This window comes from Camarhynchus parvulus, chromosome 2, assembly GCF_901933205.1.
Source record: "Camarhynchus parvulus chromosome 2, STF_HiC, whole genome shotgun sequence".
NCBI classification, from domain to species: Eukaryota; Metazoa; Chordata; class Aves; order Passeriformes; family Thraupidae; genus Camarhynchus; species Camarhynchus parvulus.
In genome coordinates, this window is record NC_044572.1 from 89035738 (window position 1) to 89048671 (window position 12934).

Sequence of the window (12934 nt, forward strand, 5' to 3'; positions counted from 1 at the left end):
TTTTATGTGGTCAGACTTGCTCAACACAGTTTACCTTGGGTTGCTTCCTTTCACTTCAAAAATTCTAATGGGACATCAAAGTGGCATGTGGTAATTATACCACTGAATGTGTGTTATTAGTAAAGATTAGATTTATGTCAACTAACAGAAAATAAAATAAAACAGCTGTTAGGCTAGAACTGATATTGATATAAATGGTTACTGGTATAAAGGTTACAGTACAAATGGTACAAATGGTATACTGGTATTAATTATTACAAAGTTTATAGTTGCTTTTTGAGGTCCCAGGAAAACATTAACATGCACTTTAGATGTCATGTTTGCATTACATACTTGAAGATGAATTTGCGTGAAGTTTTTAGATATTGGTGGGGGAAAGGCACGTATTCTATCTAAAAAGAAAAAATATGCTAGAAACTTATGGTACCTTAAATCTGGTTCTCTAGCTGGCTAGAGAATGTAGTTATCATAAACTTTTAAATTCTTTCTAGGTTTAATAGTCTTTAAAATTATAATTCTAATAATCAAAACTTGAATTTGTGAGTCTGTTCTATCTACCAGGGATATATACAACATCCAGTGTTAATAATTGTGTAGATTAGACCTGGGTTTTTCAGATAAATACTTCATGCAACCAGCAGTATCAGAAGGAATGACTGCACATGCTCAACTAAGAAGTGCTGAAAAAAATCTGTTTTTTCAGGAAGACTCTCAGCACTTTCTCAGAAATTCCACACCTTTAAAAATCCTTCTATTTTGTGGATTTTACTTTCTTAGTTGTGGGGCATCTATCACAGTAAAAACTTTGTTTGTCATCTAATAAACCATCTATCTCAATAATTTATCTTACTTATTACTGAGAAAATGCTGGTGCACTGAAATCCAGATAAGGTTAATAGCATAATAAACCATTTTAAGTCATTCTGAATGCTGTTTTTTAGAGTGTGGTTCCTTAGTCTAACTATACTATGTATATAGCTAAATTGAATTCTGCATAAAACAGGGAGAAAACGTTTCCGAATTACGTAACGTAAAAAGCCAAAGCCCACATTTGTGGTCTTCAGCAAAGCCCGCTTAACACTCTGAAAAGAAATAGTCTGAGATTAGGCATGCAATTTTGCCTGTGAAAGAGCAAATAACTTGAACAGCCAGGCTGAGCTTTGTGGTCACTGAGGCCAAGAAAAGGATTGTCTTCACAGGGAGTGGAAAGGCCTTGGTGTTTTTGGACACCCTGTATCTGTATGTGCAGCTCTGTATCCCTGCTGCTTCACAACACCACTGGAACTTGCTGGTCCTATTTCTACTTCTTTCACCTGACCCTGCAATAAATATACCCAAGCACCTGAAGGCAAGGTGATGATGATGTGAATTCTCATCCTCAGATACTTGCTGATTATTGGGCAACATGTTTTCTGTCTTATAGAACTCTACCAACCATTCCCAAACAAACAATTCCCAGATAACTAATCCAGAATTACTTAGTGATTCTCTTATTGCTCTTCCAACTAGCGGTTCGTGCTTCTTAAAATCCCCGCTGCAAGCTTTAAAGCCAGTCATGTTTCTGTGAGCATCCTAGCACACTCTCTATAAAAATGGTATTTGTTCTCTAGGGACATAATTTTCCTTGGAGTATTTTAGCACCTGGTTCTATTTATCTGTGCCCCTTTTAGCCCAGATCTAGTTCACATCTCTTTAAGTCCAGGTCTATTTTCTCTATTTTTAAGATTCTTTTAATAATCAAGATCAAAGAAATTCTGACAGGAGGTGCACTTGTTTATAGCTAGTTTGAATTTCACAGAGTATAACCCTGTTACATGGGAGCTGTGTGTCTCTTGGTGTGTGTGTGGGTGGGTGTGTGTGTGTGTGTGTTTCATAGTGCACAAATAAAAATGAGGTTAACATTTTTCACATAATTATCATTTTAATTTTAAATTTAGTGTAATATCACATGTTGTTTTTCTCCAAATATTTGAAGCCTAAATTGTAAAATTTGAGAAGGCATTTTCAACCAGAAATTCTGATCAATTGGAATAATGTGATATGGTCTACCATATAAATAGTATAAGCGACACCTTTAAAAGGTTTACAAGCAAGTGACAGACAAAAAGAGCTCATGGGAGATTTAAGATACTCACATGTGATGCTGATGCTTTTTTATTCCCAGGTTTATTCATTTAACACTGAAATAGTGGACATTAACTTCCACCTGTGAACTGACTTGTGACTACTTCATATTCTGTGAGATTATACCTCAAAATCCAGAAGACAGTAACAAAGCATGGCACTAAGTCAGGCACCTGCCTTTTTACTTAACCAGTGGTAGTGATTTCCAGAAAAACAACAACATGTCTGAGGCACCGTGGCTGGGCCCAGGTGAAGATGGAATTTTCCTGAACATTCCAAAGAGCAATATGTATCGAGCCCAGACTTCAACAGGTTAAACTAATCACATTAAGCACATTACACTCTACTTCCAAAATCACCTTTGCAATTGATTATAAATGCACTACACGATTTGTGTTCTGTCAACACGCATCAAGTTCTAGGATGGTTAAAACACATCCCCAGAAAAATCCATATATTAAACATATATGTATATGGTCCAGAAAGTATTACTCTGTGCTGAAGCAACACATGAAATTTGAATTAGAGGTAAGCTTGGATAGAAAAATTAATTCTTTATGGGATGAGCATGGCTTTTCATGCCCAGCTTCTGGGACAATGACAGAGCACAGTTTGTAGAATGCTATGGGTAACTTGAAGAAAATTTTCAATTCTGCATTAAATGTGTTACACAGCACTGATACAATGGACACCAAATTCTGCACCATGGGACAGAAATACAGAGCAGAATAGCTTCTTTGCATATTTCTATGTTTTGTTTAGGATTTAAGACTAATTTGATATTTTGGAAATATTCAGTACGTGGCTACTGGTGCTAACTAATTTCATTAATGGGTTTATCACTTTTTACACCTGCTGTTCATGTTCATTATTTGACTTGCTGTGAACAACAGCAATTGTTCCCTTGTCAGGGAATCTCTCATCCAGCAGAGAGTCTTATCACACATCAGTGGCCCTAAGAGGGAGGTGATGGGGGAATTGGTTTGGTAAAAGTGTGATAAAAGTGTGACATTCCACTTAATAATTATGTTTTCATAAAAGCAGAAAATTTCATGTTTCACTAGCACCATATAATGGCATCTGGAAATGGTTTCGTTTCTAACCACACCATTTGAGGCCTATGCTCAGTATGAGCAATTGTCATTCTGCATTTTAGGAAGGCCAATCTCAAATGTGCCCAATGTAAAGGTGCCTCTGACCCAGAGCAATGAGGATGTTCCCAGCTCTGCTGTCATGATGTTGGATAAAAGTTGTTCTCCTGTATAAACAACTCTGCCCCCTTCATACATTTACACAGAAAATTGGAATAATTCCTGGATTATTCCAGCTGGCTTTCACTGTGTCTGAAAAAGGTTAAGAATGCACAGGCATCTTTTATGTCTTTCCTACCAAGTGCATGTCATTTTGGCAGAAAGATACAATTTGATAAAGGCTCCTTATATGAATTATTATGAGCATTTTATTTTAGAGGAGGGAAAATAAATAACTGTTTTCCCTTTCCTTTGTGGCATGCAAACTCCCTAATATTTACACATTATGCAAACTTCAAGGAGAAAGCAGTTAGCATGTCAGAGAACCAGCAGTGATAACACTTGAGCAGAGCAGTCTGCAGCATTCTCTTTAGTTTCACGACAGGCACATTAGTCTGGATGTTAGCTGCTTCTCCTTAATTGGATTGCTTGCATAAATTGCAATACAAGGTGGACATGTGATAGCTTTCTTTTTCACCAATCAGTCATGTCAAGAGAACCTTATGTATTTTATATAGAAAGTAGAAAAAATGATAATTTGAAAAGATGAGAAGATGGTGCAGGGTAAAAGCTGATATTCTTCCTTTATAACAGATAGCCCCAAGTTGTAGAGGCCATTATTTCTTGCATTTTCAGAGCAAATGAACTTGACAGATGGCTGTGTCACCTAAACCCCTACCTACCAACTTGATTATGCAGAAAACAATACAATAGAAAAGAAATCATTACTGAAGGAACCTGGTTAGTCCACAGAGGGCTGAGCGGTGCAGAAGAACAAAATTACAGTTGTGGAATTGAACAGCAAGAATACATTTAACATAAAGTGGGTTACAGCAAGGCAATCAGTCATGGCTAAAGCTATTGTCTAGGCTTGCTTGCATGGTATATGAAGTAATCTGTCATCTACCAGTGAATTTATGCTTAGTTTATAGTAGAAAAATACAAAGGTTTTGCCAGGGCATGTTCTGGTAGTCTTAAGTAGCTCAACTATAGATCTATGAAATTGAAATTATGGGAATTCAGGACATTTTTCTGCTTCCAATCTGTTTTGGAGGACATTAACACCGAAGTAATTTCTTCTCCCTTCTCCCATGTTACTCAAATATTAACCAAATCCAACCACTTAAGGAAAGACAAAATAGGCTGGGCAAGACAAATACTCAATCCAGGTTATACAGTATTACAATTACTCCATAAAAAGTTAGTTTGGATTTGCTGGAGATCTGGCTATGGAAGTTATGGAATGACATTCAACAAGACAAGAAAGGGGCAGCACCTATTCCTAGTGGCCCAGTCCCCACATTAATTTTTGCACATTCTCTGAAAAATGATCAAATCTCTTATGATTATTATTATCTCTTATTATTATTACTATTTCTCAGAGGTATTATTATATGATCTCACACATCATTTGCAGCAATATGGGCTTCTAGTCTCTGTTTCTCTTGACAGTTTCAAACAATACAATCCACTACTATATGCTTGAGGGCTTAACACCTGGTAAGACCTCATGTTAACTAATTATTTCAATTAACTACTTTTGATATAATCCAGCTCATCTAGTTTGCCATTAACACCATTGAAAATATCCATTTTAGCAGTATAGGTGTGTTTGTTCACAGGGAGGTGCTTGTAAAATATTTGATGCAGCTGGTGGAGAGTCAAGACTGCTGAGAAAAATTTACGGAGTAGGGAAAATCTCTCCCTGTAGAACACAGTGGACTTCCATCCCAGAAACAGCTCTTTTTCCTCTATTACTAGGCTTCTCTGATATTCAGTATGTACATGACTGACTTCCACCTTTTTCCCTAAAACTTTTGGGACGATCACACTCTCATATCACAGGAAACCCATGCAGCAGCAGGTAACCAAGTGTCCAGGAGTAAGAGTCTTGCTCCCAGAAATCCTCAAAGTTGTGAGAAAAATACAAGAAAGAGAATGGAGTTTTCAAAGTAAGAAGAATCTCTATCTTCACTGCTTTGGAACTTCCATGCCTCTTTCTATGGTATCAGAACTGTTTCAGCCAGAAGGCAAACAGAGATATTTTTAGCCTCAGGATGCAGAAGAAGCTTCCAGTATTTTCCTGATGCTGTGATCAATGCAACTTGAACAGCTCTAACACATGTACTTTGTCTCTTGGGAAGCTCGTGCCCTTTTATTGGTTTCAGGTCTAAAGAGTGAGTCTTTGGAATACCTAGGGGTAGAGCCTGATTTGGGGGAGCAGAGAAGAGTTCACATCCTCCTCTAAGGGGTTAGGGACAGTTCATTCAATAGAGCTCACACATCTTCTTCTTTTCCAGTACAGGAATTCTGTCTGCAGTTTTTGCGTATTGGTGCAGAACTTCCAGATCTCTGCTAGGTTCAACACAATGACTGGTTTTGGTAATGTTGACAATACAACCAGAAACCCTATGCTTGATTGTCGGATACCCCAAGAAAAAAAATTGCCATGTAAAGCTTTCTGAGTCCATAGAACTACACAAACACAGAAATAAATGAGTTCTGTAACATAGATCAGGAAGTATAGACTACACTGCTCATTTGCATGAGGCTTTCTTAAAAACCATACTGAGAAAATACCTCTCCAGAACAAAGTTCAAACACTCTCACAAGGAGACATGGATAGACAAACCAAATCAGAATTATTCAGTGGGACAGGACATCATCCACTCTGGAGTTCAAATAAACCTTAAGCAACTGTGTGACTAACAAAATCATGTAAGTAATTTGTATTAAAAACAGAGAAAATGAGTTTGGCAAATGACTGAATCATCTTTGTAAGAACTGACTCTAGTTACTGTAGAGCAGAAAGGCCTATTTTGGTATCTAAAGTATTGAAAGAAATGAAGAAATAAAGACACAGATCTAAAACTCCTAAAAGAATTTGCTAAAAATGTCTTCAGTACTGAAACCAGACCACAATTTTCTCACTCTTTCAGACATCAAATCTTCTTCTCATGTCTTGACAAACATGATGTCTTTGTCATATCCAGAATTTAGACACTCATAACCCCTGACATTGGTATTATACATTCACATGTTTATATATGTTCTGGTAAAAGTCCTAACTACAATAATATTTTTCAGTCCTTTTGATTCCTATTCAGTTTATCTATGAAAAATCATAACATATCTTTCCATCATAGTTCCATTTATGAACTGTTTCTCATTCTGTCAAGATATTCTATGAGAAACTCAAGGGTTACAAACATGGAAGAAAAGAACAAAATTTTTCAAAGACATCTCTAGAAGCTGTTGAAAGGTGATGTTCCAGCATCCAAAATATGAGGACCATTGTGGGAATACACCTGACATCTAGGTAGTAGTAACAATCAAATTCTAGAGATTGCATTTATTAATTTATGTCTGCATCATCTAAAATATTATTAATTTATGTCTGTATTATCTCAAATCCTGCATTGGGATAGTCTAACAACTAAGTTCAAAACAAGGTTTCCTTTTCCCCTTTAAATTTTAAATAATTGAATATTTCCCTTCCAATAAATTAAATTAGTTCAGAACTAAAATGTTTTTAACGTCAAGAGCAACATTCTAGTTTACCTGAAAAGCTCACAAGCTAACTAGCAGTTTAGCACAGCTTTATCAAGACTATCCCCCAGCTTCCTGATTTCAGATGTTATACTCCCCTCCTTTCATGTGCTGTCAGAATTTTTCCAGAGCAGCCCATTCTCCTCCTGCTACTCAAATTCCCAATATCCGTCAGATTAATGCCAGGATAGGATGTAACAGTGATCCTCTTCTGCTGATGCACTCTGTACTCGGAACAAAAAATATCTCTCATTTAAAACTAAACAGCAGATTACAAGAGTCATATTCTCACTCCTCTAACCTCTGTCTGCATTTTCACTTCACCCAGGGCAGATTTTGATTTCACCTTTGTCATTTCCTGGTGTACTTTCAGCCCTTCACCTGAATCAAAGACACATGTTCATGGCAGGCTAAAATTTGCTTTGAGAAGCAACTTTCGTCATGCTTCATACTTGGTATATCAGCTGCTTTTTTGGCTTAATTTTTATGTCTTTTCTGTAGGGTAAATTATCCACAGTTTTTCAGCTACTGCATAAAATAAATGTGTGTATGATTAATTGCTCGATTCAGTATTATTAACTTACAAGGGATGTTGTATTTTGATTCTCCGATTGAGTTCTAACCTGATTACAAAATCTAGTGATAAGGAAATATTACTGAGTTACTCTCCCTTGCAGGATCCAGTTGTGCCTAGATGTATATAGTGATTGTTCATCTTGTTTTAAACAAATCATCTCAACTTTCATGCCTTGTCTTTATCTCCCCAGGTAATATTATTACTCTTTGGATTGTTTTTTAAACAGTGCTTTTTTGCTCTACGTTGAATCTGCAAGCATAACTAATGACATGAAATTGACCTGATTAATTACTGACACTTCAATTTTGCAGCTGAGGAAGTGCACTTCAATAAGTAAATATGCACTGGCTGCAGCTGTCCTGGTTCTTGCTAGAACTGGGATTCTTTTGGAATGAGCACACTTCCCAGCCAGCCCTGAGACTAACTCAGACTGCAGGAGTTTTGTAGACATGTCAATCTATAGCCCCATTTGCTTTCAGTAGCAGGTAAGACTGGGACCATTTACAGACTCCTGGTATCCATATTAAGGCAGGGGAGATATTTAGAAGAAATCAGTCTGGGTCATCATTCCCTGCCTGTTGCCAGGGGAGCTACATGTAAAATGGGTCACTCTAATGAGTAGTATGTGAACCTGTTTTCTTGTAAAGACCTCATATAGAATATGTGATTTTTGAAGCTGACTAATTAAATATCTTTGAGTGATTATTTGCTGAAATCCAATTCTAAAATAAGTACATTAAATCCTCTATGAATTCAGACTAATAACACATACACATAATTATGTCTAACTATGGCTTTTGTAGAGGTTGTTGTCCAGTTTTCTTTACCAGTGGGCTGCAGAAGAGTCATAATCCCAAGACTTGATCCTGTTGCTGCCTACACGTGTTCTGCTTATAAAAAAGTTAATTGTACTCTCTGGCCCTGGCTTTTAAGGATGAATCTCACCTTGCTCTAAGAATCCAAAAAGAGCTAGAGTTTGCAACTTTAGTTCTCAAAAACTTTTCTTCATATTCTACAACATGCTGCAAGGCAGTTCACAATTCTTAGTTGTTCACAGCATTAATTTACTTTATTGATGACATCATCAGTATTTTGTCACTGTAGAGTTTAGTTGTCCTGGTAAAGCTGACCATGGAAGTTTTGAACATTGATTTTTTTTCCCCTTTGTAGCATAAGTGGATGATTTATCATCTTCTTCTGGGACATCAGCCAGAGGCAAGAAATAGCTCTAATAACATGCTCTGAAGTGACTTATACTAACTGTTTGTTTAAAAATGCGGTCAAATAATACTCTGTACCTGGACATAGGAACATCAACCATCGGGAAGGACAGGAAAGCTTTTTATACGAACAAATGACATCTGCTACACAACAATTACAGAACCCAGTTTTCCTTCAAAAGTAGTTCAGATATTTCCTTCACTTGTATTTGAATGTAAAACATCTTGCGATCGATTTTTATTATTTAAAAATTTCTGAATAAAATATTATGAAAATCTATCTTAAAATCAGCAAAAAGTAGTAGCAAACACAAGTTTCATGTACAAACTTTCTCAATGAGCGTTTAGATTTTGGCATCACTAATGTTATTAATTTTCTTTCATTGACATTGTATCAAAGTATAGTCTTGGAAAAACAAATCTAATGCAACAAAAGACACAATAATTACAACCATTTCCATACTTTGAGATGAAACATGAAGGCAAGGATGAAAAACAATTTCATAAGATTCCCTGTTACCTCAGTAGATTCAAGCATGTGTGTGCATGAAATGAAAACAGATTGGATGCAATTTGATGTTACATTTCCTTAGGTGACAAAGCTGGCTGTTTCCTGATTTATGTAGCAGTCCCATAAGCAGTCATATTGCCACAACTGATACAGCAGGAGAAGGAAAAATGGTAGTACAAGGATGGGAAATAATGACAAAATAGGAAATAGGACTGCCTTATGCTGGAGGGAGGGAAAAAAACCCAGATAATTGGAGGAATGCATTTTACAGATAAAAATTAATTTTAATGGAGGAAGCAACTAGAAGTAATTTACAAACAAATTTATAAATTGGTCTCAGAGTTAAATCATTTCTAACATGCAAAAAGCCCAGAAATAAAGACTGGGAAATATATATATATATATATATATATATATTCATTTTGCATATGTGCAATCTAAGCAAAAAGAGATCCTTCAGGCATATGTGGGTAAGTAATGACAAACATTATAACTGCATTGGGTCTCTTTATTATTTGCTTTACTGCATATTTATTTGAGGAAATCTTTGATCTCTTAAATGTTCATTTGAAAAGACTGAAGCCCAAGGATGACACATTTATAAACATGTCATGAACTTTGGTTACATGCAGAAATGCAATTTATTTTGAGACTGAATAGAAATAATTTTGGACAGGACAGGAACTGTTTACACAGGTCACATCACTCAGTAATTCATATAGTCATTCATATACACTGCTGCTAGGCCAGATTTTTAGTTGTGGTAAATTGTTGTAGCTTGATAGTTACATGAAGCTTCCCAACCACCTGTTTTAATGATTCTGCCTTGTATAGATAAATAAAAAAGTAAATATCCTGTGATTCTAGGAGTTTACATGCTCAAGACAATTAATTTATTTTCTCTCAGGCTGTAGCACTGACATAGAACACTTTCTGGTCTGGTTTTGGGGTTTGGATTTTTTAAATTAGAGTACATTCAAGGTTGTTAGTCAATCAGAATAAACTATTTCAATTTATCATTAGCTTATTGTAGTAGGAAATATTTTCATGAATTTAGATAATCATGTTAAAGTCTACCAGGTTCCAGTACAATGATAAATCGCACAAACAACAGATTGTTAAATAAAATAAAATAAATATAATAAAATATTGAAGTATCTTTTTCTAAAACTGTTTCTACATGGCAAAAATGATCCTAAAAATATAGCAACCAATTTTTCTTTCTGCAAGAATGAAACTAGGAATTATTTTTTTTAACAGAAATACATTAGCTGAGTATTTTGAGCTTTGCTGAGATTTCTCTTCTTATCCTTCAAACTCTCAAATTTTGAAAGAATTCATTCTGAATCCTTAGTTCTCTCTTGATTGTAAGTTCACCCCAACCCATATCCTATTTGCTCAACTACTTCTTGTATAGTTATGCCCTTTCCAATGCATCAGAAACACAGAACTTAATGTATTTTAACTCCTACAGACCTTGAATTTTTAAAAGTGAGTTCAGCATCTTGTTAGTCCACCTCGCAGGCCATACTCATTTGGTTTACAAGAATGGTGCTCAATGACTATCCTCCAAAGTCATTTCTCCCTCCTATTTAACTTGTCAGGATGAACAGGTTTTAAGTACCAGTTTTCACTCTCTTTGCACAACCATTTCAGCTGCAGGAATTACTTGTAAACATATGAGTCAGCCACCAAGAAGAGAAATTATCTTGTTTTCCTCTGCATAGGACCCAAAGGAAAATCTCTGCCTTTCATTTCAAGGGATTTGCAAAGGTTGGGGAAGAGCAGGTTATGCTGGCTGTGCACTTGATGTGAGCACCATCTGGCAGTGGCAGGGAAGGGTGACTCTGGGGGAACACTGTCAAGAGCACTCTGCCACTGCTCTAAAGAGGAGCAACATCAACATCTTGCAGGAATATGCTGCTGGTTTTACCATATGTGATAACAGACTGAGACTGGACATGGCCACTTCTTGAGGGACTCCATTTCCCCAGCTGATGAGGGATCCATTTCTGCCTTTGTAATACAAGAAATCTGAGTTTGGGGCTTATTCACCTTGTGCCTTTCTTGAGCACACAAACCAGTGTCTTGATTGTTTGTACTCCAAATCTACTGGGTTCCAAGGTATGTGCCAAAAAACTTTGAGGTTTTCATGTAACAGTGTGCAAGATACCTGCAAGCTACACCACTGCATCCAAAGGAGCATTTCCTTCCTGTGAGAAGAGATCCTGAGGCAGATTGGTTTTAACACACAAAATGCTGTAATAAACCACTTTCCAGGTGTTACTTGAAAAAAATAGTCAAAGCAGGAAGCTACCAGAGGCAGCCTACACAAAAAATAATCACAGTAGCAGATACTGGCACCAACACCTAAAATAAAATACAAATCTCCATCTCTGAAATGAAGTTCTGCTTGCAGTCTTTGTCTTACCAGCTACATACTCATGATCCTTCAGGTGTAAGCGCTGTGTACTGTTCCTGCAGATATTTGGATAGACTTACAAAGCTGGTTTTTGGGAAGGCAGTGGTGGAGGTGTGGGTCAATGGAAAGCAAATAAATGAAACAAAGATTACTGGAAGAACTGGGGTATACTTGTTCACATCATATGAAAGTATGTGAAGAATTAATAAGAATTATTTCCAAAATATCAAAATGTTCTGACAAATATTAGGATAGGCCTAGTTTAAGCTACTGAATTAATAGAAATATTAATTTAAATAAATAAAATAAAATAAAATAAAATAAAATAAAATAAAATAAAATAAAATAAAATAAAATAAAATAAAATAAATAAATTTACACCCTCATATATGAATCACACATACTTCTTAGAGTGTTTCCACAGCTACAGAAAACTAAATGAAACAAAAAATGGTCTGTTTCAACACAAGAAAGAACTTTCTAGGTCTGCTGTATATTACAGGCTATATTATCATAGAACCATAGGCTTAGGTTGGAAAAGACTTTTAAAGGGCATGTAGTCCAACTCTCCCTGGATCTTTTCCTAGATCAGGTTGTTTAGACTTTTTCCCATATAACCTGGCCTTAAATGTTGCCAGGGATGGGCATCTACCAGTTTTTGGAGTAGTCTTTTCCAGTGTTTCACCCCCCTCGTTGTATAGAATTAATGTTCTATGTCCAATCTAAATATATCCTTTTAGTTTAAAATCACCACCTCTTGTCTGATTGCAGTGGGCCCTCCCAAAAAGTGCATTCTCATCTTTCTTGTAAGCCACTTTTAAGCCCTGAAAGACCACAATTTTTCTTCTTTTCCTTTTTTTCTTTTTTTTTTTTCCCCAGGCTGAACAACTGCAGCCCTCTCAGCCTGTCTTTGTTAGGAGAGGTGTTTCTGTGGCCCCCCCACTCTGGACTTGCTCCAAAAGGTCCATGTCCTTCCTGTGCTGAGAACCCCAGAGCTGGATGCTAACTCCAGATGGGGTCTCAGAAGAGCAGGGAAGGGGGGAATTGCCTCCCTTGCCCTGCTGGTTAAAATGTTTTTGATGCAGCCCAGGACACATTTGGCTTTCTGGGCGAGGAGTATCCATTGCCAGCTCATGTCCAGCCACTCATCCACCAGCACGCCCAAGTCCTCCTCACAGGGCTGCTCTCCATCTGTGCTGATACCAGCGGTTGCCTCAACCCAGGTGCAGCACCTTACTCTTGGTCTTGTTAAGCCACATGACATTCCCATGCGTCCATTTC